The 27,198-nt window shown below is 46.1% G+C and overlaps 13 non-coding genes across 13 annotated transcripts; all 13 read left to right on the top strand.

The window, feature by feature from the left end:
- Positions 1-2,044: 2,044 nt before the first annotated feature.
- On the top strand, positions 2,045-2,117 carry TRNAV-CAC (transfer RNA valine (anticodon CAC)). Its single transcript has one exon. It is a non-coding gene; the product is annotated as a tRNA-Val (tRNA).
- Positions 2,118-2,214: 97 nt separating this feature from the next.
- On the top strand, positions 2,215-2,287 carry TRNAV-UAC (transfer RNA valine (anticodon UAC)). The gene has a single exon. It is a non-coding gene; the product is annotated as a tRNA-Val (tRNA).
- A 1,779-nt stretch (positions 2,288-4,066) lies between these two features.
- On the top strand, positions 4,067-4,139 carry TRNAV-AAC (transfer RNA valine (anticodon AAC)). Its single transcript has one exon. It is a non-coding gene; the product is annotated as a tRNA-Val (tRNA).
- A 1,097-nt stretch (positions 4,140-5,236) lies between these two features.
- Positions 5,237-5,309, top strand: TRNAV-AAC (transfer RNA valine (anticodon AAC)). The gene has a single exon. It is a non-coding gene; the product is annotated as a tRNA-Val (tRNA).
- Positions 5,310-5,395: 86 nt separating this feature from the next.
- Positions 5,396-5,468, top strand: TRNAV-UAC (transfer RNA valine (anticodon UAC)). The gene has a single exon. It is a non-coding gene; the product is annotated as a tRNA-Val (tRNA).
- A 97-nt stretch (positions 5,469-5,565) lies between these two features.
- On the top strand, positions 5,566-5,638 carry TRNAV-UAC (transfer RNA valine (anticodon UAC)). The gene has a single exon. It is a non-coding gene; the product is annotated as a tRNA-Val (tRNA).
- Positions 5,639-24,425: 18,787 nt separating this feature from the next.
- Positions 24,426-24,498, top strand: TRNAV-AAC (transfer RNA valine (anticodon AAC)). The gene has a single exon. It is a non-coding gene; the product is annotated as a tRNA-Val (tRNA).
- An 86-nt stretch (positions 24,499-24,584) lies between these two features.
- Positions 24,585-24,657, top strand: TRNAV-CAC (transfer RNA valine (anticodon CAC)). Its single transcript has one exon. It is a non-coding gene; the product is annotated as a tRNA-Val (tRNA).
- Positions 24,658-24,754: 97 nt separating this feature from the next.
- On the top strand, positions 24,755-24,827 carry TRNAV-UAC (transfer RNA valine (anticodon UAC)). The gene has a single exon. It is a non-coding gene; the product is annotated as a tRNA-Val (tRNA).
- Positions 24,828-25,595: 768 nt separating this feature from the next.
- On the top strand, positions 25,596-25,668 carry TRNAV-AAC (transfer RNA valine (anticodon AAC)). The gene has a single exon. It is a non-coding gene; the product is annotated as a tRNA-Val (tRNA).
- Positions 25,669-25,754: 86 nt separating this feature from the next.
- Positions 25,755-25,827, top strand: TRNAV-CAC (transfer RNA valine (anticodon CAC)). The gene has a single exon. It is a non-coding gene; the product is annotated as a tRNA-Val (tRNA).
- Positions 25,828-26,924: 1,097 nt separating this feature from the next.
- TRNAV-CAC (transfer RNA valine (anticodon CAC)) lies at positions 26,925-26,997 on the top strand. Its single transcript has one exon. It is a non-coding gene; the product is annotated as a tRNA-Val (tRNA).
- A 98-nt stretch (positions 26,998-27,095) lies between these two features.
- TRNAV-UAC (transfer RNA valine (anticodon UAC)) lies at positions 27,096-27,168 on the top strand. The gene has a single exon. It is a non-coding gene; the product is annotated as a tRNA-Val (tRNA).
- The last annotated feature ends 30 nt before the right edge of the window (positions 27,169-27,198 follow it).

The raw sequence follows: 27,198 nt of genomic DNA, 5'->3' as shown, positions 1-27,198 counted from the left end.
ATGGGTTGAAAAAGGTAATTACACCTATGACATAAAAAAATGTTCTATCACATGAAAAATGCGGATAATAATGTATTATCGTTTATTATTTCAAATATTGAAATCCATATATGGTACAAATTCTGATAATAATTATATGGATATTACTGATTGCTATGGTACGCTGTGATATTATGGGATAGGGAAATTACCAGATTTGGTATAGAATAGAGAATGAAGACTTCAAGCAAGATACTGAAATTACGTTAATAAAGACTTTTCATATTAAAATTGATTATTATCAGTTGCAAGAAGAAGAATGCCGCGATCCAGAAGTCCCAGAAGGTAACAAAGCTATGACTTCTCAGTAAGACTGTGTTAATTACAAGTGCAGTATCCACCACTGACAGTCACAATTAAAGTGTCTAACCTGACAACCAGAGGACGATGATCCTACGATGCTGATGTGAACTGTGTTATCACGTTCTTATCAAGTTCCAGAAGTTTTCAATCACCTGTAAAGCTTCGATGTAAAGCTGGTGAACAATGAAGGTAATTAACCCTGACATATGTCCTGTGCATTAGGACAAGGACTGGTTATGGTGCAATGTTTAGCAAGGAAGAGTCATTTTAACCCTTGCTTTGCTGACCAAAGACGTCACACCTGTTCAAAGACCAGTACCGATGGAGGATTCCAGAATATCCAAGGCGAGCCAATATAAGCCCAGGTTTTTAAAGATGACACTGCACAGATATTAAAGCTGCATAGACTTTGTTTTCGTATTAACATTTGAAATTATGGACTTTGATTTGATACACAACACAATTTCTATATGCTATAGAAAAACTGTGTTTTTAAAAGAACCAAGAAGAAGACAGAAGACATCAAAATGAAGACCAGATGACATCAGATGATGATGACTGGACCTGAGATGCTTCAATTTAGACTTAGGGAAGTATAATTATACATATTTTATATGAATATTGTTCACGGCTTACCATAACATGAATTCACATCAATTATGTCATTGAGTACTTATAACGGTAATCTAATATTATTATTATTATTATTATTATTATTATTATTATTATTATTGATATTAAATTATTTTGTCAAAGAAGAAGAAAAGAAGAAAAAAGATCGTTATATTTGAGGGTTCCAATTAATGTCTGTCTCCCTCAAAAGGGGGAATTGTTAAATATTAATAATTCGTTAAATATTTCTTATTACACCCAGTTCTGTAGAATGCTTTAGCTTACATGACATAGGCTATTTTTAAGCTTGGCTCATGGTAGAAATGTCAGCTCACTACATATTTAAGTTTAGCCTTGAGGTAAATGTCAAACTCCATATATGTAGAGACCACGTGCTTTAGGAGACGTATATAATTCATGGCTAACTGTAGAGGTCGCTCTTCTTCTTCCCTCACCATCATGAGACACAGACGCAAGATGACATAACTCAACAGCTGGTATGTTACTTTATTACGAAGAAGCCGAACTGAGAGACAGACGCCATTTGCCATGTGAGATCCCGGAGAGAAAGAAGAATACATGCTGCTTTGCTATGAACAATGGACAATATCTCTTTCACTTATTTTTATTCACCTGTTTTTCTGTAATAACCTTTCTTTGATGGAAGAATCCAAATAAACCACTATATTTTTATCTGGTAACTAGTCCTGAGTATTTTACAGGATATGCATTATTTTACACTCGTCATGACCACAATAACCTTCCACAGCCGGTTTCTGTAGTGTAGTGGTTATCACGTTCGCCTAACATGAGAAGGGTCCCCAGTTCGAAACTGGGCAGAAACACGCTGTTACCCTTTGGTATCCAAGCGTTTGACTTTCAGTTCTTGATCTCGATTGCTTGTTGTCACCACAGTAAGCGCTTGCATCCGGATTCTGTAGTGTAGCGGTTATCACATTCGCCTCACACGCGAAAGGTCCCCAGTTCGAAACTGGGCAGAAACACGCTGTTACCCTTTGGTATCCAAGCTTTTGACTTTCAGTTCTTGATCTCGATTGCTTGTTGTCACCACAGTAAGCGCTTGCATCCGGTTTCTGTAGTGTAGCGGTTATCATGTTTGCCTCACACGCGAAAGGGCCCCAGTTCGAAACTGGGCAGAAACACAGCTTTTTCTCTTGGAAAACGATCTTTTTGACTTTCAGTGCTTGTTCTTTATTGCTTGCAATGACCACAGCATTTTTTGGTTGTTTGAATCGGTTGGTTTCTGTAGTGTAGTGGTTATCACGTTCGCTTTACACGCGAAAGATCCTTAGTTCGAAACTGGGCAGGAACACAGCGTTCCTCTTGCAAACAAGCGCTTTTGACAATGAGTCCTTGATCTTTAATGCTTGCCATGACCACAGTAAACGCTCTTGTCTGGTTACTATAGTGCAGTGATTGTCCTGTTTGCCATCCTCCTGAAAGTTCCCTGTTTTGATCCCGGGCAGAAACATGTGGCTTTTCTTTATTTTGATCACAAACATATATTGTTGGCTTAATTAGCCTTAGTTAGCATATTCTATTGCTGGTTTAATGAGCATTACTTTTACCAATGTGATTATTTCTACCCGTTTTTGCTTTTGGCAAGCATGTGTGTTTTTGACAGTGTCTAAGTGTTCCTAATTCAAGTAACACCTGATAGGATCAAGGTGCGAAAGCAGGCATCTAGGTGCTTTTTCTTTTTGGCTTTTGGACAAAGGCATGAGAATGTTTTGTGGAGCATGGTTTTGTTTCCCTGTTTGTTCTTTTTCTCCAATAGCCTGACAAATGAAAGGTTCCTTTGTTGCAAAATGCACTTTGTCCTGTCTTCAGACATAGAGGAAGACCTCTTGACTTTGGCTGGATGTTTTTTTCTTTTTCAAGTTCATTTCAGCATGTTTAAACATCTTTACCTTCGCATGGAGTTTCTGAAGTGTCGTGGTTGTCACGTTCACCTCACTCGCGAACGGTCCCTAGTTCGAAACTGAGCAGAAACACGCAGTTACCCTTTGGTATCCAAGCTTTTGACTTTCAGTTCTTGATCTCGATTGCTTGTTGTCACCACAGTAAGCACTTGCATCCGGTTTCAGTAGTGTAGCGGTTATCACGTTCGCCTCACACGAGAAAGGTCCCCAGTTCGAAACTGGGCAGAAACACAGCTTTTTCTCTTGGAAAACGATCTTTTTGACTTTCAGTTCTTGTTCTTTATTGCTTGCCATGACCACAGCATTTTTTGTTTGTTTGAATTGCTTGGTTTCTGTCGTGTAGCGGTTATCACGTTCGCTATACACGCGAAAGGTCCTCATTTCGAAACTGGGCAGAAACACCGCGTTCCTCTTGCAAACTAGCGCTTTTGACAATGAGTGCTTGATCTTTAATGCTTGCCATGACCACAGTAAACGCTCTTGTCTGGTTACTGTAGTGTAGTGATTGTCCTGTTTGCCATCCTCCTGAAAGTTCCCTGTTTTGATCCCGGGCAGAAACATGTGGCTTTTCTTTATTTTGATCACAAACGTATATTGTTGGCTTAATTAGCATTAGTTAGCATATTCTATTGCTGGTTTAATGAGCATTACTTTTACCAATGTGATTATTTCTACCCGTTTTTGCTTTTGGCAAGCATGTGTGTTTTTGACAGTGTCTAAGTGTTCCTAATTCAAGTAACACCTGTTAGGATCAAGGTGCGAAAGCAGGCATCTAGGTGCTTTTTCTTTTTGGCTTTTGGACAAAGGCATGAGAATGTTTTGTGGAGCATGGTTTTGTTTCCCTGTTTGTTCTTTTTCTCCAATAGCCTGACAAATGAAAAGTTCCTGTGTTGCAAAATGCACTTTGTCCTGTCTTCAGACATAGAGGAAGACCTCTTGACTTTGGCTGGATGTTTTTTTCTTTTTCAAGTTCATTTCAGCATGTTTAAACATCTTTAGCTTTGCATGGAGTTTCTGAAGTGTAGTGGTTGTCACGTTCACCTCACACGCGAACGGTCCCCAGTTCGAAACTGGATAGAAGCATGACATTAGGTGTTGATATTAAAGCTTTTGACGTTGAGTCTTTGTTCTCGATGGCTTGTCATGACTACAGTAATCTTTCGCAGCCGGTTTCTGTAGTGTAGTGGTTATCACGTTCGCCTAACACGCGAAAGGTCCCCAGTTCGAAACTTGGCAGAAACACGCTGTTACCCTTTGGTATCCAAGCTTTTGACTTTCAGTTCTTGATCTCGATTGCTTGTTGTCACCACAGTAAGCGCTTGCATCCGGATTCTGTAGTGTAGCGGTTATCACATTAGCCTCACACGCGAAAAATCCCCAGTTCTAAACTGGGCAGAAACACAGCTTTTTCTCTTGGAAAACGATCTTTTTGACTTTCAGTGCTTGTTCTTTATTGCTTGCCATGACCACAGCATTTTTTGTTTGTTTGAATCGGTTGGTTTCTGTAGTGTAGCGGTTATCATGTTTGCTTTACACGCGACAGGTCCTCAGTTCGAAACTGGGCAGAAACACAGTGTTCCTCTTGCAAACTAGCGCTTTTGACAATGAGTGCTTGATCGTTAATGCTTGCAATAACCACAGTAAATGCTCTTGTCTGGTTTCTGTAGTGTAGTGATTGTCCTGTTTGCCATCCTCCTGAAAGTTCCCTGTTTTGATCCCGGGCAGAAACATGTGGCTTTTCTTTATTTTGATCACAAACGTATATTGTTGGCTTAATTAGCCTTAGTTAGCATATTCTATTGCTGGTTTAATGAGCATTACTTTTACCAATGTGATTATTTCTACCCGTTTTTGCTTTTGGCAAGCATGTGTGTTTTTGACAGTGTCTAAGTGTTCCTAATTCAAGTAACACCTGATAGGATCAAGGTGCGAAAGCAGGCATCTAGGTGCTTTTTCTTTTTGGCTTTTGGACAAAGGCATGAGAATGTTTTGTGGAGCATGGTTTTGTTTCCCTGTTTGTTCTTTTTCTCCAATAGCCTGACAAATGAAAGGTTCCTGTGTTGCAAAATGCACTTTGTCCTGTCTTCAGACATAGAGGAAGACCTCTTGACTTTGGCTGGCTGTTTTTTTCTTTTTCAAGTTCATTTCAGCATGTTTAAACATCTTTAGCTTTGCATGGAGTTTCTTAAGTGTAGTGGTTGTCACGTTCACCTCACACGCGAAAGGTCCCCAGTTCGAAACTGGATAGAAGCATGACATTAGGCGTTGACATTAAAGCTTTTGACGTTGAGTCTTTGTTCTCGATGGCTCGTCATGACCACAGTAACCTTCCACAGCCGGTTTCTGTAGTGTAGTGGTTATCACGTTCGCCTAACACGCGAAAGGTCCCCACTTCGAAACTGGGCAGAAACACGCTGTTACCCTTTGGTATCCAAGCTTTTGACTTTCAGTTCTTGATCTCGATTGCGTGTTGTCACCAAAGTAAGCAGTTGCATTTGGTTTCTGTAGTGTAGCGGTTATCACGTTCGCCTTACACGCGAAAGGTCCCCAGTTCGAAACTGGGCAGTAACACAGCTTTTTCTCTTGGAAAACGATCTTTTTGACTTTCAGTGCTTGTTCTTTATTGCTTGCCATGACCACAGCATTTTTTGCTTGTTTGAATCGGTTGGTTTCTGTAGTGTAGTGGTTATCACGTTCGCTTTACACGTGAAAGGTCCTAAGTTCGAAACTGGGCAGAAACACAGCGTTTCTCTTGCAAACTAGCGCTCTTGACAATGAGTGCGTGATCTTTAATCCTTGCCATGACCACAGTAAATGCTCTTGTCTGATTACTGTAGTGTAGTGATTGTCCTGTTTGCCATCCTCCTGAAAGTTCCCTGTTTTGATCCCGGGCAGAAACATGTGGCTTTTCTTTATTTTGATCACAAACGTATATTGTTGGCTTAATTAGCCTTAGTTAGCATATTCTATTGCTGGTTTAATGAGCATTACTTTTACCAATGTGATTATTTCTACCCGTTTTTGCTTTTGGCAAGCATGTGTGTTTTTGACAGTGTCTAAGTGTTCCTAATTCAAGTAACACCTGATAGGATCAAGGTGCGAAAGCAGGCATCTAGGTGCTTTTTCTTTTTGGCTTTTGGACAAAGGCATGAGAATGTTTTGTGGAGCATGGTTTTGTTTCCCTGTTTGTTCTTTTTCTCCAATAGCCTGACAAATGAAAGGTTCCTGTGTTGCAAAATGCACTTTGTCCTGTCTTCAGACATAGAGGAAGACCTCTTGACTTTGGCTGGCTGTTTTTTTCTTTTTCAAGTTCATTTCAGCATGTTTAAACATCTTTAGCTTTGCATGGAGTTTCTGAAGTGGAGTGGTTGTCACGTTCACCTCACACGCGAACGGTCCCCAGTTCGAAACTGGATAGAAGCATGACATTAGGCGTTGATATTAAAGCTTTTGACGTTGAGTCTTTGTTCTCGATGGCTCGTCATGAGCACAGTAACCTTCCGCAGCCGGTTTCTGTAGTGTAGTGGTTATCACTAGAGTTGAGCGACTTTTGGTTTTTTAGGGTCGCGTTTCGTTTCGTGAAACCCGACTTTTCCAAAAGTCGGGTCGAGCAAGATCGTCCGATTAAAGGGAAAAGTTGGGGTCGTCCCGAAACACGAAACCCAATGTAAGTCAATGGGCAATAAAAGTCGGCAGTGAGAGGAGGACAGGAAACACACCAACAGTGCCCATTTGAATGCCAAAAACATCAATTCTTCTTACTTAAGCTTGTCAACCTTAATTAACTTCATAATATAAGTTACGCACTGAAAAATGGGTGTTATTTGGCTAAAGTTGTGGGGGGGGGAGGGCTGGCTGCAGGTTTTCATGTGCCCTGGGCGAAAGAGCGCCCCTTTAACACATACCACAACTCATCATGCTCCGATACGGCAGATAAATAGCGGTATAGTACAATGAAAAATACCTCACTTTTTACATCTCATGACGAGGCCCATCTATTTCTCCATACAGAATCATTGGTCCCATATAATGTTTGAAACAGTATATGATGAGCTCCACATAATGCTACAGTATATGTTGGTCCCCATGGATGAAGCTCCACTGTCTTATGGGCCCAAATAATGCTCCAAACATAATGGGCCCCATTTCTAATGCTCTAGTGTATAATGGGCCCTGTACATGCTGCTCCAGTGTCTGATGTCCACCTTTGGAATGTTCCAGTGTATGGTGGGCCCCATCTATCATTCTCCAGAGTATAGTGCTCCCCAAAAATTGCTGTCCCAACATTGAAAACAATCAAATAAGTCTCCTCGCTAGGGAATCCCTGTACTTGTCTGGACAGGTGCTGTAGCTTGCTTAAAAGCTCGCCAGCCGTTCTCACGCCCAGTATGGATTGCACGTGATTGCACAAAGGTTAGAAAGGGTACCGTATCCCTGGATAACATGTATGGATAGCGTACACATTCAAAATATATGTCTATACAGCATGAGGCAGGCTCAGACGGTGTTAGGCCCAGTATGGATTGCACGTCATTGCACAAAGGTTAGAAAGGGTACCGTATCCCCGGATAACATGTATGGATAGCGTACACATTCAAAATATATGTCTATACAGCATGAGGCAGGCTCAGACGGTGTTAGGCCCAGTATGGATTGCACGTCATTGCACAAAGGTTAGAAAGGGTACCGTATCCCCGGATAACATGTATGGATAGCGTACACATTCAAAATATATGTCTATACAGCATGAGGCAGGCTCAGACGGTGTTAGGCCCAGTATGGATTGCACGTCATTGCACAAAGGTTAGAAAGGGTACCGTATCCCCTGATAACATGTATGGATAGCGTACACATTCAAAATATATGTTTATACAGCATGAGGCAGGCTCAGACGGTGTTAGGCCCAGTATGGATTGCACGTCATTGCACAAAGGTTAGAAAGGGTACCGTACCCCTGGATAACATGTATGGATAGCGTACACATTCAAAATATATGTCTATACAGCATGAGGCAGGCTCAGACGGTGTTAGGCCCAGTATGGATTGCACGTCATTGCACAAAGGTTAGAAAGGGTACCGTATCCCTGGATAACATGTATGGATAGCGTACACATTCAAAATATATGTCTATACAGCATGAGGCAGGCTCAGACGGTGTTAGGCCCAGTATGGATTTCACGTCATTGCACAAAGGTTAGAAAGGGTACCGTATCCCCGGATAACATGTATGGATAGCGTACACATTCAAAATATATGTCTATACAGCATGAGGCAGGCTCAGACGGTGTTAGGCCCAGTATGGATTGCACGTCATTGCACAAAGGTTAGAAAGGGTACCGTATCCCCGGATAACATGTATGGATAGCGTACACATTCAAAATATATGTCTATACAGCATGAGGCAGGCTCAGACGTTGTTAGGCCCAGTATGGATTGCACGTCATTGCACAAAGGTTAGAAAGGGTACCGTGTCCCCGGATAACATGTATGGATAGCGTACACATTAAAAATATATGTCTATACAGCATGAGGCAGGCTCAGACGGTGTTAGGCCCAGTATGGATTGCACGTCATTGCACAAAGGTTAGAAAGGGTACCGTATCCCCGGATAACATGTATGGATAGCGTACACATTCAAAATATATGTCTATACAGCATGAGGCAGGCTCAGACGGTGGTAGGCCCAGTATGGATTGCACGTCATTGCACAAAGGTTAGAAAGGGTACCGTATCCCCGGATAACATGTATGGATAGCGTACACATTCAAAATATATGTCTATACAGCATGAGGCAGGCTCAGACGTTGTTAGGCCCAGTATGGATTGCACGTCATTGCACAAAGGTTAGAAAGGGTACCGTATCCCCGGATAACATGTATGGATAGCGTACACATTCAAAATATATGTCTATACAGCATGAGGCAGGCTCAGACGGTGTTAGGCCCAGTATGGATTGCACGTCATTGCACAAAGGTTAGAAAGGGTACCGTATCCCCGGATAACATGTATGGATAGCGTACACATTCAAAATATATGTCTATACAGCATGAGGCAGGCTCAGACGTTGTTAGGCCCAGTATGGATTGCACGTCATTGCACAAAGGTTAGAAAGGGTACCGTATCCCCGGATAACATGTATGGATAGCGTACACATTCAAAATATATGTCTATACAGCATGAGGCAGGCTCAGACGGTGTTAGGCCCAGTATGGATTGCACGTCATTGCACAAAGGTTAGAAAGGGTACCGTATCCCTGGATAACATGTATGGATAGCATACACATTCAAAATATATGTCTCAGGAGGCAGGCTCAGACGGTGTCAGGCACAGTATGGATTTGATGGCCCAGATTACACAGCGGAGGAGCAGGGAGAGGTAAAGATTGCAAATGCTGTGTCCCTGCCCAAGCAAGGGGGGCCCACTCTTCGGCGTCGGTACTGGCACTGGGCCCCTCATAGTACAGCGGTGTGTCTGACGGCGGGTGTGCACCACCACCGTCAGAGACACTTGATTGCACTATGAGGGACCCTGTGCCAGTGCCCGCGCCCAAGAGTCGGCCTACCCACCTGTCCAGGGCAATGGCACTCGCACGGTGTCGTACGCTAGGTGGTTACCCCGGCCATGGGGGGGGAGGCAGCACAGTTAGGGAGTTTTAGAAAGTGGCATATGTTGATGTTGGACATTCAGCTGATGCAAAAGGCGAAATAGGTGAAGTACCAGGAAGAGGTGGACCAAAGCAAGCCATTTTTCTGTCACCCTATGTGTCATCAGGGGAAGGGGGGACAAAATCCTTGGAAACCCATGCGTGGTTCATTTTAATGAAGGTTAGATCATCCACATTTTGGGTTGACTGACGGGTCCTTTTTTCTGTCAGGATTGATCAGCTGCACTGAAGACTCTTTCCGATAGCACACTTGCAGCTGGGCAAGCGAGCTCCTGTAAGGCATATTGGGCCAATTCAGGCCAGGTGTACAGTTTAGCGGCCCAATAGTCAAAGGGGAATGACCTGTGTGGGAGAACATCAATATGGGAGGAAAAGTAGTTTGTAACCATAGTTGACAACTGCTGTCTCCTGTCACTTTCCATCGATGCAGTATTACCAGTTGTGTGAGCGGTATTTGAAAAATCAGTCCACAACATTGTCATGAAACCCCTGTCTCCAATGCCACTTCTGCTGTGTGCACCACGAACACCTCTGCCAAGCTGCCCCCGGCCCGTACGACTCGTGTGAGAACCATCACCGCTGCTGTGTGCTGGGAATGCCTCAAGCAACCGATTTACCAGAGTTGCTTGTTTATTAGCCAATATTAGGTCAAGGTTCTCCTGTGGCATGATGTTTTGTAATTTGCCTTTATAGCGTGGATCCAGGATGCTGGCCAACCAGTAGTCGTCATCGTTCATCATTTTGGCAATGCGGGGGTCCCTTTTTAGGATCCGCAAGGCATAATCTGACATGTGGGCCAATGTTCCCGGTGTCAATGATGCACTGCGAGTGCTGGGTGGAGGAGCACTTTCTGGCAAATCCACATCCCTCCAGTCACGCACAAACCCTGTACCAGACCTTGCCACGCCAACATTTTCACTTGCCCCATGAGATGCATCCTCCTCCCCTAAGTAATCATCCCCATCATCCTCCTCCTCCTCTTCTTCCTCCACCTCGTCCAGGAGAGGTCCCTGAGCAGACAATGGCTGAATGTCATCAAGGATTCCCTCCTCCTCTTCCTCCTCATCAACATTGGCTGCAGACGCCTGCTCCTTAAGGTGCATCAAAGTTTGCATGAGCAGACGCATAAGTGGGATGCTCATGCTTAGGATGGCGTCGTCTGCGCTTACCAGCCATGTGCATTCCTCAAAACACTGAAGGACTTTACAAAGGTCTTTCAGCTTCGACCACTGCACGCCTGTCAACTCCATGTCTGCTCTCAAAGTGCCTGGCCGTGTATCCTCCCACAAATGCATTATGGCCTGCCTCTGCTCACACAGCCGCTCCACCATGTGCAGGGTGGAGTTCCACCTTGTTGCAATGTCGATAATGAGGCGGTGGTTGGGAAGGTGGAGCAATCGCTGCAGCTTCTGCATGCGAACGGAGTGTACAGGCGACCGGCGGATGTGCGCGCACAGTCTTCGCACCTTCTGGAGCAGGGCTGTTAACTCCGGATAATTTTTGAGGAAGCACTGCACCACCAGGTTCAAGGTGTGAGCCAAGCAAGGTATGTGGCTGAGTTTTGAAAGGGCTATGGCTGCCACAAAATTACGGCCATTATCACTAACTACCTTGCCTGCCTCAAGATGTACACTGCCCAGCCATGACTCAGTTTGTCGCTTCAAGTACTCGGCCAGCACCTCGGCGGTGTGTCTGTCGCCCGAACACATCATCTGCAACACAGCCTGCTGACGCTTTCCACTAGCTGCTCGATAGGGGGACACATCGTGTGCAACAGTGGCAGCTGCAGATGGAGTGCTCGTACGACTGCGCTCTGTGGACGAGCTTTCGCTTCTGGAGGAGGAGGAGGAGGAGGAGGAGGGTCGAACGCCTACAGCCAACTGTTTCCTATACCGTGGGCTAGGCAGCACTGTCCCACCACCGCTGTCCCCTGTGGACCCTGCATCCACCACATTAACCCAGTGCGCAGTGATGGACACGTAACGGCCCTGGCCATGCCGACTGGACCATGCATCAGTTGTGAGGTGCACCTTTCCGCTCACTGACTGCTTGAGTGCATGGACAATGCGGTCTTTCACATGATGGTGGAGGGCTGGGATGGCTTTGCGAGAGAAGAAGTGGCGACTGGGTAGGTCATAGCGTGGTACTGCATAGGCCATGAGTTCGTGGAAAGCTGTGCTTTCCACCAACGGAAAGGGCATCATCTCAAACGAGATTAGTTTGGCAATGTGGGCGTTCAAACCCAGTGTACGCGGATGAGAGACTGAGTACTTTCTTGACCTACTCATAGTGTCTGGGAGGGTGAGCTGGACTTGAGAGCTGCATATGGTGGAAGTAGCGGTGGACAGGGCGGACTGAGAGAGGGTTGATGATGGTGATGGAGTTGGTGTTCTTTCTGATGGCCTAGAATCAGTCTTTCGTTGATATAACAGTGGGATTCCCTGACTGCTGTGGCCTTGCAACGACACCTCAACATTTGCTGCTGTGCTAACCGGTGGGCTTACAGTGGGGGAAACAATGTAGCATTGCTGACTACCTTCGTTGTGATCAGTTGCACATGTGGCACTTGAGGTTTGGTGTTGTGTCCACGCTTGCAAGTGCATGCTGGTTAAATGTCTAAGCATGCAACTGGTATTCAAATTTTTCAGATTTTTCCCTCGGCTAAAGGTCTTTGCGCACTTCTTACAGATAACCTTGGCCTGATCATGAGGATTTTGTTCAAAAAAGTGCCACACTGCACTCTTCCTACTTTGGCAGACATTTTGCGGCCTAGCACGCTGTGATCTTTTGACCCTCTGGACAAGCTGTCCAGCAACTCTTTTGATGTTTGGAACCTGTCTTTGGAGTGCTCCGGGCCTGCCAGATAACAGCTGTTGCGATGTCGATGTCTGCTGTGGATGCTCCTCATCTGAGCTATTGGAAGCAGCACCCTCTTCCCCCAATGGATGCCAATCTGGGTCAACAACTGGGTCATCCATCACCTCCTCTTCTATGTCATGTGCACCTTTCTCTGTGTCACCGTGTATGGTGGTATAGTGTGCGGGAAGGGGCACCTGAGTCTCATCAGGGTCAAAATCTGGCTCTGTACACTGCGAGGACAATGTAGTGCTCTGAGAGAATGTACCAGCAGAATCATCCATCAGCGGCTGTGCATCAGTGCACTCCATGTCAGATTCATCTTGGCCTTGGTAATTCACCATTTGACTTGATAATCCAGGCATGGTATGTGAAAACAGCTCCATGGAGTAATCAGTAGTATGGCCTGCGTCATCCTTCAATCTTGGTTGGGGTGAAGGACACAAGGAAAGGTGTGGTTCATGAACATGAGCCTCCAATGACGACTCAGTGCTTTTACTTTTTACAACTGAAGAAGAGGAGGCGATAGAGCTGGAGGCTGAGTCAACAATGTAAGACAAAACTTTTTCCTGATGCTCTGCCTTTAAAAGCGGTTTGCCAACTCCTAGAAAACTAAGCGTTCGAGGCCTTATGTAGCCAGACGATGACGCAGGGGCAGCACCTCCTGCATTCGGTCCTATTTTGCTCTTGACACTACCATCAGATCCACCACCAACACAATCATTACCAGCTGCTAACCCCCGCCCAATTCCACGGCCTCTTCCACCAGCCTTCCTCATTTTTGGTAGAAATGTAGACAAAATCCATCAAACTACATAGTAATAAGAAAAAAGAGAAAAAAGGTGTCTATAGGACAGGGGAGATTTAGAATTTCTGCACACACTTGTGGACAGTGGACACTTTTGGATTGTGTGAGGCCCACTGATATCTGAGCGCTATGTGACACGCTCGATGGCACAGCTGCCTGTGACCAAAGTGACGAGAGGATCATGGAGATTTTGAATCTCTGCGTACACTTTTGGACACTGGACACTTGTGGATTGTGTGAGGCCCACTGATATCTGAGCGCTATGTGACATGCTCGATGGCACAGCTGCCTGTGACCAAAGTGACGAGAGGATAATGGAGATTTTGAATCTCTGCGTACACTTTTGGACACTGGACACTTGTAGATTGTGTGAGGCCCACTGATATCTGAGCGCTATGTGACACGCTCGATGGCACAGCTGCCTGTGACCAAAGTGACGAGAGGATAATGGAGATTTTGAATCTCTGCGTACACTTTTGGACACTGGACACTTGTAGATTGTGTGAGGCCCACTGATATCTGAGCGCTATGTGACACGCTCGATGGCACAGCTGCCTGTGACCAAAGTGACGAGAGGATAATGGAGATTTTGAATCTCTGCGTACACTTTTGGACACTGGACACTTGTGGATTGTGTGAGGCCCACTGATATCTGAGCGCTATGTGACACGCTCGATGGCACAGCTGCCTGTGACCAAAGTGACGAGAGGATAATGGAGATTTTGAATCTCTGCGTACACTTTTGGACACTGGACACTTGTGGATTGTGTGAGGCCCACTGATATCTGAGCGCTATGTGACACGCTCGATGGCACAGCTGCCTGTGACCAAAGTGACGAGAGGATAATGGAGATTTTGAATCTCTGCGTACACTTTTGGACACTGTACACTTGTGGATTGTGTGAGGCCCACTGATATCTGAGCGCTATGTGACACGCTAGATGGCACAGCTGCCTGTGACCAAAGTGACGAGAGGATAATGGAGATTTTGAATCTCTGCGCACACTTTTGGACACTGGACACTTGTAGATTGTGTGAGGCCCACTGATATCTGAGCGCTATGTGACACGCTCGATGGCACAGCTGCCTGTGACCAAAGTGACGAGAGGATAATGGAGATTTTGAATCTCTGCGTACACTTTTGGACACTGGACACTTGTGGATTGTGTGAGGCCCACTGATATCTGAGCGCTATGTGACACGCTCGATGGCACAGCTGCCTGTGACCAAAGTGACGAGAGGATAATGGAGATTTTGAATCTCTGCGTACACTTTTGGACACTGGACACTTGTGGATTGTGTGAGGCCCACTGATATCTGAGCGCTATGTGACACGCTCGATGGCACAGCTGCCTGTGACCAAAGTGACGAGAGGATAATGGAGATTTTGAATCTCTGCGTACACTTTTGGACACTGGACACTTGTAGATTGTGTGAGGCCCACTGATATCTGAGCGCTATGTGACAGGCTCGATGGCACAGCTGCCTGTGACCAAAGTGACGAGAGGATAATGGAGATTTTGAATCTCTGTGTACACTTTTGGACACTGGACACTTGTGGATTGTGTGAGGCCCACTAATATCTGAGCGCTATGTGACATGCTCGATGGCACAGCTGCCTGTGACCAAAGTGACGAGAGGATAATGGAGATTTTGAATCTCTGCGTACACTTTTGGACACTGGACACTTGTAGATGGTGTGAGGCCCACTGATATCTGAGCGCTATGTGACACGCTCGATGGCACAGCTGCCTGTGACCAAAGTGACGAGAGGATAATGGAGATTTTGAATCTCTGCGTGCACTTTTGGACACTGGACACTTGTAGATTGTGTGAGGCCCACTGATATCTGAGCGCTATGTGACACGCTCGATGGCACAGCTGCCTGTGACCAAAGTGACGAGAGGATAATGGAGATTTTGAATCTCTGCGTACACTTTTGGACACTGGACACTTGTGGATTGTGTGAGGCCCACTGATATCTGAGCGCTATGTGACACGCTCGATGGCACAGCTGCCTGTGACCAAAGTGACGAGAGGATAATGGAGATTTTGAATCTCTGCGTACACTTTTGGACACTGGACACTTGTGGATTGTGTGAGGCCCACTGATATCTGAGCGCTATGTGACACGCTCGATGGCACAGCTGCCTGTGACCAAAGTGACGAGAGGATAATGGAGATTTTGAATCTCTGCGTACACTTTTGGACACTGGACACTTGTGGATTGTGTGAGGCCCACTGATATCTGAGCGCTATGTGACACACTCGATGGCACAGCTGCCTGTGACCAAAGTGACGAGAGGATAATGGAGATTTTGAATCTCTGCGCACACTTTTGGACACTGGACACTTGTAGATTGTGTGAGGCCCACTGATATCTGAGCGCTATGTGACACGCTCGATGGCACAGCTGCCTGTGACCAAAGTGACGAGAGGATAATGGAGATTTTGAATCTCTGCGTACACTTTTGGACACTGGACACGTGTGGATTGTGTGAGGCCCACTGATATCTGAGCGCTATGTGACACGCTCGATGGCACAGCTGCCTGTGACCAAAGTGACGAGAGGATAATGGAGATTTTGAATCTCTGCGTACACTTTTGGACACTGGACACTTGTGGATTGTGTGAGGCCCACTGATATCTGAGCGCTATGTGACACGCTCGATGGCACAGCTTCCTGTGACCAAAGTGACGAGAGGATAATGGAGATTTTGAATCTCTGCGTACACTTTTGGACCCTGGACACTTGTGGATTGTGTGAGGCCCACTGATATCTGAGCGCTATGTGACACGCTCGATGGCACAGCTGCCTGTGACCAAAGTGACGAGAGGATAATGGAGATTTTGAATCTCTGCGTACACTTTTGGACACTGGACACTTGTGGATTGTGTGAGGCCCACTGATATCTGAGCGCTATGTGACACACTCGATGGCACAGCTGCCTGTGACCAAAGTGACGAGAGGATAATGGAGATTTTGAATCTCTGCGTACACTTTTGGACACTGGACACTTGTAGATTGTGTGAGGCCCACTGATATCTGAGCGCTATGTGACAGGCTCGATGGCACAGCTGCCTGTGACCAAAGTGACGAGAGGATAATGGAGATTTTTAATCTCTGCGTACACTTTTGGACACTGGACACTTGTGGATTGTGTGAGGCCCACTGATATCTGAGCGCTATGTGACACGCTCGATGGCACAGCTGCCTGTGACCAAAGTGACGAGAGGATAATGGAGATTTTGAATCTCTGCGTACACTTTTGGACACTGGACACTTGTGGATTGTGTGAGGCCCACTGATATCTGAGCGCTATGTGACACGCTCGATGGCACATCTGCCTGTGACCAAAGTGACGAGAGGATAATGGAGATTTTGAATCTCTGCGTACACTTTTGGACACTGGACACTTGTGGATTGTGTGAGGCCCACTGATATCTGAGCGCTATGTGACACGCTCGATGGCACAGCTGCCTGTGACCAAAGTGACGAGAGGATAATGGAGATTTTGAATCTCTGCGTACACTTTTGGACACTGGACACTTTTGGATTGAGTGAGGCCCACTGATATCTGAGCGCTATGTGACACGCTCGATGGCACAGCTGCCTGTGACCAAAGTGACGAGAGGATAATGGAGATTTTGAATCTCTGCGTACACTTTTGGACATTGGACACTTGTGGATTGTGTGAGGCCCACTGATATCTGAGCGCTATGTGACACGCTCGATGGCACAGCTGCCTGTGACCAAAGTGACGAGAGGATAATGGAGATTTTGAATCTCTACGTACACTTTTGGACACTGGACACTTGTGGATTGTGTGAGGCCCACTGATATCTGAGCGCTATGTGACACGCTCGATGGCACAGCTGCCTGTGACCAAAGTGACGAGAGGATAATGGAGATTTTGAATCTCTGCGTACACTTTTGGACACTGGACACTTGTGGATTGTGTGAGGCCCACTGATATCTGAGCGCTATGTGACAGGCTCGATGGCACAGCTGCCTGTGACCAAAGTGACGAGAGGATAATGGAGATTTTGAATCTCTGCGTACACTTTTGGACACTGGACACTTGTGGATTGAGTGAGGCCCACTGATATCTGAGCGCTATGTGACACGCTCGATGGCACAGCTGCCTGTGACCAAAGTGACGAGAGGATAATGGAGATTTTGAATCTCTGCGTACACTTTTGGACACTGGACACTTGTGGATTGTGTGAGGCCCACTGATATCTGAGCGCTATGTGACACGCTCGATGGCACAGCTGCCTGTGACCAAAGTGACGAGAGGATAATGGAGATTTTGAATCTCTACGTACACTTTTGGACACTGGACACTTGTGGATTGTGTGAGGCCCGCTGATATCTGAGCGCTATGTGACATGCTCGATGGCACAGCTGCCTGTGACCAAAGTGACGAGAGGATAATGGAGATTTTGAATCTCTGCGTACACTTTTGGACACTGGACACTTGTGGATTGTGTGAGGCCCACTGATATCTGAGCGCTATGTGACAGGCTCGATGGCACAGCTGCCTGTGACCAAAGTGACGAGAGGATAATGGAGATTTTGAATCTCTGCGCACACTTTTGAACACTGGACACTTGTGGATTGTGTGAGGCCCACTGATATCTGAGCGCTATGTGACACGCTCGATGGCACAGCTGCCTGTGACCAAAGTGACGAGAGGATAATGGAGATTTTGAATTTCTGCGCACACTTTTGGACACTGGACACTTGTGGATTGTGTGAGGCCCACTGATATCTGAGCGTTATGTGACACGCTCGATGGCACAGCTGCCTGTGACCAAAGTGACGAGAGGATAATGGAGATTTTGAATCTCTGTGTACACTTTTGGACACTGGACACTTGTGGATTGTGTGAGGCCCACTGATATCTGAGCGCTATGTGACACGCTCGATGGCACAGCTGCCTGTGACCAAAGTGACGAGAGGATAATGGAGATTTTGAATCTCTGCGTACACTTTTGGACACTGGACACTTGTGGATTGTGTGAGGCCCACTGATATCTGAGCGCTATGTGACAGGCTCGATGGCACAGCTGCCTGTGACCAAAGTGACGAGAGGATAATGGAGATTTTGAATCTCTGCGCACACTTTTGGACACTGGACACTTGTGGATTGTGTGAGGCCCACTGATATCTGAGCGCTATGTGACACGCTCGATGGCACAGCTGCCTGTGACCAAAGTGACGAGAGGATAATGGAGATTTTGAATCTCTGCGTACACTTTTGGACACTGGACACTTGTGGATTGTGTGAGGCCCACTGATATCTGAGCGCTATGTGACACGCTCGATGGCACAGCTGCCTGTGACCAAAGTGACGAGAGGATAATGGAGATTTTGAATCTCTGTGTACACTTTTGGACACTGGACACTTGTGGATTGTGTGAGGCCCACTGATATCTGAGCGCTATGTGACACGCTCGATGGCACAGCTGCCTGTGACCAAAGTGACGAGAGGATAATGGAGATTTTGAATCTCTGCGTACACTTTTGGACACTGGACACTTGTGGATTGTGTGAGGCCCACTGATATCTGAGCGCTATGTGACACGCTCGATGGCACAGCTGCCTGTGACCAAAGTGACGAGAGGATAATGGAGATTTTGAATCTCTGCGTACACTTTTGGACACTGGACACTTGTGGATTGTGTGAGGCCCACTGATATCTGAGCGCTATGTGACACACTCGATGGCACAGCTGCCTGTGACCAAAGTGACGAGAGGATAATGGAGATTTTGAATCTCTGCGCACACTTTTGGACACTGGACACTTGTAGATTGTGTGAGGCCCACTGATATCTGAGCGCTATGTGACACGCTCGATGGCACAGCTGCCTGTGACCAAAGTGACGAGAGGATAATGGAGATTTTGAATCTCTGCGTACACTTTTGGACACTGGACACGTGTGGATTGTGTGAGGCCCACTGATATCTGAGCGCTATGTGACACGCTCGATGGCACAGCTGCCTGTGACCAAAGTGACGAGAGGATAATGGAGATTTTGAATCTCTGCGTACACTTTTGGACACTGGACACTTGTGGATTGTGTGAGGCCCACTGATATCTGAGCGCTATGTGACACGCTCGATGGCACAGCTTCCTGTGACCAAAGTGACGAGAGGATAATGGAGATTTTGAATCTCTGCGTACACTTTTGGACCCTGGACACTTGTGGATTGTGTGAGGCCCACTGATATCTGAGCGCTATGTGACACGCTCGATGGCACAGCTGCCTGTGACCAAAGTGACGAGAGGATAATGGAGATTTTGAATCTCTGCGTACACTTTTGGACACTGGACACTTGTGGATTGTGTGAGGCCCACTGATATCTGAGCGCTATGTGACACACTCGATGGCACAGCTGCCTGTGACCAAAGTGACGAGAGGATAATGGAGATTTTGAATCTCTGCGTACACTTTTGGACACTGGACACTTGTAGATTGTGTGAGGCCCACTGATATCTGAGCGCTATGTGACAGGCTCGATGGCACAGCTGCCTGTGACCAAAGTGACGAGAGGATAATGGAGATTTTTAATCTCTGCGTACACTTTTGGACACTGGACACTTGTGGATTGTGTGAGGCCCACTGATATCTGAGCGCTATGTGACACGCTCGATGGCACAGCTGCCTGTGACCAAAGTGACGAGAGGATAATGGAGATTTTGAATCTCTGCGTACACTTTTGGACACTGGACACTTGTGGATTGTGTGAGGCCCACTGATATCTGAGCGCTATGTGACACGCTCGATGGCACATCTGCCTGTGACCAAAGTGACGAGAGGATAATGGAGATTTTGAATCTCTGCGTACACTTTTGGACACTGGACACTTGTGGATTGTGTGAGGCCCACTGATATCTGAGCGCTATGTGACACGCTCGATGGCACAGCTGCCTGTGACCAAAGTGACGAGAGGATAATGGAGATTTTGAATCTCTGCGTACACTTTTGGACACTGGACACTTTTGGATTGAGTGAGGCCCACTGATATCTGAGCGCTATGTGACACGCTCGATGGCACAGCTGCCTGTGACCAAAGTGACGAGAGGATAATGGAGATTTTGAATCTCTGCGTACACTTTTGGACATTGGACACTTGTGGATTGTGTGAGGCCCACTGATATCTGAGCGCTATGTGACACGCTCGATGGCACAGCTGCCTGTGACCAAAGTGACGAGAGGATAATGGAGATTTTGAATCTCTACGTACACTTTTGGACACTGGACACTTGTGGATTGTGTGAGGCCCACTGATATCTGAGCGCTATGTGACACGCTCGATGGCACAGCTGCCTGTGACCAAAGTGACGAGAGGATAATGGAGATTTTGAATCTCTGCGTACACTTTTGGACACTGGACACTTGTGGATTGTGTGAGGCCCACTGATATCTGAGCGCTATGTGACAGGCTCGATGGCACAGCTGCCTGTGACCAAAGTGACGAGAGGATAATGGAGATTTTGAATCTCTGCGTACACTTTTGGACACTGGACACTTGTGGATTGAGTGAGGCCCACTGATATCTGAGCGCTATGTGACACGCTCGATGGCACAGCTGCCTGTGACCAAAGTGACGAGAGGATAATGGAGATTTTGAATCTCTGCGTACACTTTTGGACACTGGACACTTGTGGATTGTGTGAGGCCCACTGATATCTGAGCGCTATGTGACACGCTCGATGGCACAGCTGCCTGTGACCAAAGTGACGAGAGGATAATGGAGATTTTGAATCTCTACGTACACTTTTGGACACTGGACACTTGTGGATTGTGTGAGGCCCGCTGATATCTGAGCGCTATGTGACACGCTCGATGGCACAGCTGCCTGTGACCAAAGTGACGAGAGGATAATGGAGATTTTGAATCTCTGCGTACACTTTTGGACACTGGACACTTGTGGATTGTGTGAGGCCCACTGATATCTGAGCGCTATGTGACAGGCTCGATGGCACAGCTGCCTGTGACCAAAGTGACGAGAGGATAATGGAGATTTTGAATCTCTGCGCACACTTTTGAACACTGGACACTTGTGGATTGTGTGAGGCCCACTGATATCTGAGCGCTATGTGACACGCTCGATGGCACAGCTGCCTGTGACCAAAGTGACGAGAGGATAATGGAGATTTTGAATTTCTGCGCACACTTTTGGACACTGGACACTTGTGGATTGTGTGAGGCCCACTGATATCTGAGCGTTATGTGACACGCTCGATGGCACAGCTGCCTGTGACCAAAGTGACGAGAGGATAATGGAGATTTTGAATCTCTGTGTACACTTTTGGACACTGGACACTTGTGGATTGTGTGAGGCCCACTGATATCTGAGCGCTATGTGACACGCTCGATGGCACAGCTGCCTGTGACCAAAGTGACGAGAGGATAATGGAGATTTTGAATCTCTGCGTACACTTTTGGACACTGGACACTTGTGGATTGTGTGAGGCCCACTGATATCTGAGCGCTATGTGACAGGCTCGATGGCACAGCTGCCTGTGACCAAAGTGACGAGAGGATAATGGAGATTTTGAATCTCTGCGCACACTTTTGGACACTGGACACTTGTGGATTTTGTGAGGCCCACTGATATCTGAGCGCTATGTGACACGCTCGATGGCACAGCTGCCTGTGACCAAAGTGACGAGAGGATAATGGAGATTTTGAATCTCTGCGTACACTTTTGGACACTGGACACTTGTGGATTGTGTGAGGCCCACTGATATCTGAGCGCTATGTGACACGCTCGATGGCACAGCTGCCTGTGACCAAAGTGACGAGAGGATAATGGAGATTTTGAATCTCTGTGTACACTTTTGGACACTGGACACTTGTGGATTGTGTGAGGCCCACTGATATCTGAGCGCTATGTGACACGCTCGATGGCACAGCTGCCTGTGACCAAAGTGACGAGAGGATAATGGAGATTTTGAATCTCTGTGTACACTTTTGGACACTGGACACTTGTAGATTGTGTGAGGCCCACTGATATCTGAGCGCTATGTGACAGGCTCGATGGCACAGCTGCCTGTGACCAAAGTGACGAGAGGATAATGGAGATTTTGAATCTCTGCGCACACTTTTGGACACTGGACACTTGTGGATTGTGTGAGGCCCACTGATATCTGAGCGCTATGTGACACGCTCGATGGCACAGCTGCCTGTGACCAAAGTGACGAGAGGATAATGGAGATTTTGAATCTCTGCGCACACTTTTGGACACTGGACACTTGTGGATTGTGTGAGGCCCACTGATATCTGAGCGCTATGTGACACGCTCGATGGCACAGCTGCCTGTGACCAAAGTGACGAGAGGATAATGGAGATTTTGAATCTCTGCGTACAATTTTGGACACTGGACACTTGTGGATTGTGTGAGGCCCACTGATATCTGAGCGCTATGTGACACGCTCGATGGCACAGCTGTGACAAAAGTGACTAGAGGATAAGGGAGATTGGATTGCTTTTAATAAAGCAGTTTGCAGAGCAGTGGGTAAACAGCAATGCCAGCGTGTCAGGAAGCCTTAAAAGGCAGCCCAACAACCAACACCACTGATACACCACAATATAGCCTCCCCTTGCACTGCACACACAGTGACTTGTGTGTTGTGCAGGCCAAATCGCTAGCAGCAGAAGCAGTTTTTTTGTCTTCTTCCCTGCCTAACGCTCTCCCTACAGAATCAGCAGCAACCTCTCCCTATACTAAGATCGGCAGAAGTAAGATGGCGGTCGGCGTGCACGCCCTTTTATACCCCCTGTGACGCCCACCAAAGCAAGCCAATCACTTGCATGCCCTTCTGAAAGATGGTGGTGACCCGTGCCTAGGTCATCACGTTGCCCACATTGTCCGTGGATCCTGATTGGCTGAAAAAGAGCACAAAACAAACTTTAGAAACTCGACTTTGGCGCGTAAGTCGCCGACCTCGTGGCCGACCTCATCCTAGGGTCGGGTTTCGTTTCATGAAACCCGACTTTTGTATTTTTTCGACCCGTTTCGCTCAACTCTAGTTATCACGTTCGCCTAACACGCGAAAGGTCCCCAGATCGAAACTGGGCAGAAACACGCTGTTACCCTTTGGTATCCAAGCTTTTGACTTTCAGTTCTTGATCTCGATTGCTTGTTGTCACCAAAGTAAGCGCTTGCATCCGGTTTCTGTAGTGTAGCGGTTATCACGTTCGCCTCACACGAGAAAGGTCCCCAGTTCAAAACTGGGCAGAAGCACAGCTTTTTCTCTTGGAAAACGATCTTTTTGACTTTCAGTGCTTGTTCTATATTGCTTGCCATGACCACAGCATTTTTTGTTTGTTTGAATCGGTTGGTTTCTGTAGTGTAGCGGTTATCACGTTCGCTTTACACGCGAAAGGACCTCAGTAAGAAACTGGGCAGAAACACAGTGTTCCTCTTGCAAACTAGCGTTTTTGACAATGAGTGCTTGATCTTTAATGCTTGCCATGACCACAGTAAACGCTCTTGTCTGGTTACTGTAGTGTAGTGATTGTCCTGTTTGCCATCCTCCTGAAAGTTCCCTGTTTTGATCCCGGGCAGAAACATGTGGCTTTTCTTTATTTTGATCACAAACGTATATTGTTGGCTTAATTAGCCTTAGTTAGCATATTCTATTGCTGGTTTAATGAGCATTACTTTTACCAATGTGATTATTTCTACCCGTTTTTGCTTTTGGCAAGCATGTGTGTTTTTGACAGTGTCTAAGTGTTCCTAATTCAAGTAACACCTGATAGGATCAAGGTGCGAAAGCAGGCATCTAGGTGCTTTTTCTTTTTGGCTTTTGGACAAAGGCATGAGAATGTTTTGTGGAGCATGGTTTTGCTTCCCTGTTTGTTCTTTTTCTCCAATAGCCTGACAAATGAAAGGTTCCTGTGTTGCAAAATGCACTTTGTCCTGTCTTCAGACATAGTGGAAGACCTCTTGACTTTGGCTGGCTGTTTTTTTCTTTTTCAAGTTCATTTCAGCATGTTTAAACATCTTTAGCTTTGCATGGAGTTTCTGAAGTTTAGTGGTTGTCACGTTCACCTCACACGCGAACGGTCCCCAGTTCGAAACTGGATAGAAGCATGACATTAGGCGTTGATATTAAAGCTTTTGACGTTGAGTCTTTGTTCTCGATGGCTCGTCATGACCACAGTAACCTTCCGCAGCCGGTTTCTGTAGTGTAGTGGTTATCACGTTCGCCTAACACGCGAAAGGTCCCCAGTTCGAAACTGGGCAGAAACACGCTGTTACCCTTTGGTATCCAGGCTTTTGACTTTCAGTTCTTGATCTTGATTGCTTGTTGTCACCACAGTAAGCGCTTGCATCCGGTTTCTGTAGTGTAGAGGTTATCACGTTCGCCTCACACGTGAAAGGTCCCCAGTTCGAAACTGGGCAGAAACACAGCTTTTTCTCTTGGAAAATGATCTTTTTGACTTTCAGTGCTTGTTCTTTATTGCTTGCCATGACCACAGCATTTTTTGTTTGTTGGAAGCGGTTGGTTTCTGTAGTGTAGCGGTTATCACTTTCGCTTTACACGCAAAAGGTCCTCAGTTCGAATCTGGGCAGAAACACAGCGTTCCTCTCGCAAACTAGCGCTTTTGACAATGAGTGCTTGATCTTTAATGCTTGCCATGACCACTGTAAACACTTTTGTCTGGTTACTGTAGTGTAGTGATTGTCATGTTTGCCATCCTCCTGAAAGTTCCCTGTTTTGATCCCGGGCAGAAACATGTGGCTTTTCTTTATTTTGATCACAAACGTATATTGTTGGCTTAATTAGCCTTAGTTAGCATATTCTATTGCTGGTTTAATGAGCATTACTTTTACCAATGTGATTATTTCTACCTGTTTTTGCTTTTGGCAACCATGTGTGTTTTTGACAGTGTCTAAGTGTTCCTAATTCAAGTAACACCTGATAGGATCAAGGTGCGAAAGCAGGCATCTAGGTGCTTTTTCTTTTTGGCTTTTGGACAAAGGCATGAGAATGTTTTGTGGAGCATGGTTTTGTTTCCCTGTTTGTTCTTTTTCTCCAATAGCCTGACAAATGAAAGGTTCCTGTGTTGCAAAATGCACTTTGTCCTGTCTTCAGACATAGAGGAAGACCTCTTGACTTTGGCTGGCTGTTTTTTTCTTTTTCAAGTTCATTTCAGCTTGTTGAAACATCTTTAGCTTTGCATGGAGTTTCTGAAGTGTAGTGGTTGTCACGTTCACCTCACACGCGAACGGTCCCCAGTTCGAAACTGGATTGAAGCATGACATTAGGCGTTGATATTAAAGCTTTTGACGTCGAGTCTTTGTTCTCGATGGCTCGTCATGACCACAGTAACCTTCCACAGCCGGTTTCTGTAGTGTAGTGGTTATCACATTCGCCTAACACGCGAAAGGTCCCCAGTTCGAAACTGGGCAGAAACACGCTGTTACCCTTTTGTATCCAAGCTTTTGACTTTCAGTTCTTGATCTCGATTGCTTGTTGTCACCACAGTAAGCGCTTGCATCCGGTTTCTGTAGTGTAGCGTTTATCACGTTCGCCTCACACGCGAAAGGTCCCCAGTTCGAAACTGGGCAGAAACACAGCTTTTTCTCTTGGAAAACAATCTTTTTGACTTTCAGTGCTTGTTCTTTATTGCTTGCCATGACCACAGCATTTTTTGTTTGTTTGAATCGGTTGGTTTCTGTAGTGTAGCGGTTATCACGTTTGCTTTACATGCGAAAGGTCCTCAGTTTGAAACTGTGCAGAATCACAGCGTTCCTCTTGCAAACTAGCGCTTTTGACAATGAGTGCTTGATCTTTAATGCTTGCCATGACCACAGTAAACGCTCTTGTCTGGTTACTGTAGTGTAGTGATTGTCCTGTTTGCCATCCTCCTGAAAGTTCCCTGTTTTGATCCCGGGCAGAAACATGTGGCTTTTCTTTATTTTGATCACAAACGTATATTGTTGGCTTAATTAGCCTTAGTTAGCATATTCTATTGCTGGTTTAATGAGCATTACTTTTACCAATGTGATTATTTCTACCCGTTTTTGCTTTTGGCAAGCATGTGTGTTTTTGACAGTGTCTAATTGTTCCTAATTCAAGTAACACCTGATAGGATCAAGGTGCGAAAGCAGGCATCTAGGTGCTTTTTCTTTTTGGCTTTTGCACAAAGGCATGAGAATGTTTTGTGGAGCATGGTTTTGTTTCCCTGTTTGTTCTTTTTCTCTAATAGCCTGACAAATGAAAGGTTCCTGTGTTGCAAAATGCACTTTGTCCTGTCTTCAGACATAGAGGAAGACCTCTTGACTTTGGCTGGCTGTTTTTTTCTTTTTCAAGTTCATTTCAGCATGTTTAAACATGTTTAGCTTTGCATGGAGTTTCTGAAGTGTAGTGGTTGTCACGTTCACCTCACACGCTAACGGTCCCCAGTTCGAAACTGGATAGAAGCATGACATTAGGAGTTGATATTAAAGCTTTTGACGTTGAGTCTTTGTTCTCGATGGCTCGTCATGACCACAGTAACCTTCCGCAGCCGGTTTCTGTAGTGTAGTGGTTATGACGTTTGCCTAACATGCGAAAGGTCCCCAGTTCGAAACTGGGCAGAAACGCGCTGCTACCCTTTGGTATCCAAGCTTTTGACTTTCAGTTCTTGATCTCGATTGCTTGTTGTCACCACAGTAAGCACTTGCATCCGGTTTCTGTAGTGTAGAGGTTATCACGTTCGCCTCACACGCGAAAAGTCCCCAGTTCGAAACTGGGCAGAAACACAGCTTTTTCTCTTGGAAAACGATCTTTTTTGACTTTCAGTGCTTGTTCTCTATTGCTTGCCATGACCACAGCATTTTTTGTTTGTTTGAATCGGTTGGTTTCTGTAGTGTAGCGGTTATCACGTTTGCTTTACACGCGAAAGGTCCTCAGTTCAAAACTGGGCAGAAACACAGCGTTCCTCTTGCAAACTAGTGCGTTTG

This window comes from Dendrobates tinctorius, unplaced genomic scaffold (assembly GCF_039654945.1).
Source record: "Dendrobates tinctorius isolate UK_male_01 unplaced genomic scaffold, ASM3965494v1 ptg000432c, whole genome shotgun sequence".
In the NCBI taxonomy this organism is placed as follows: domain Eukaryota; kingdom Metazoa; phylum Chordata; class Amphibia; order Anura; family Dendrobatidae; genus Dendrobates; species Dendrobates tinctorius.
Note: the sequence above shows the minus strand (reverse complement) of the source record. Positions and strands in the feature narration are given on the sequence as shown.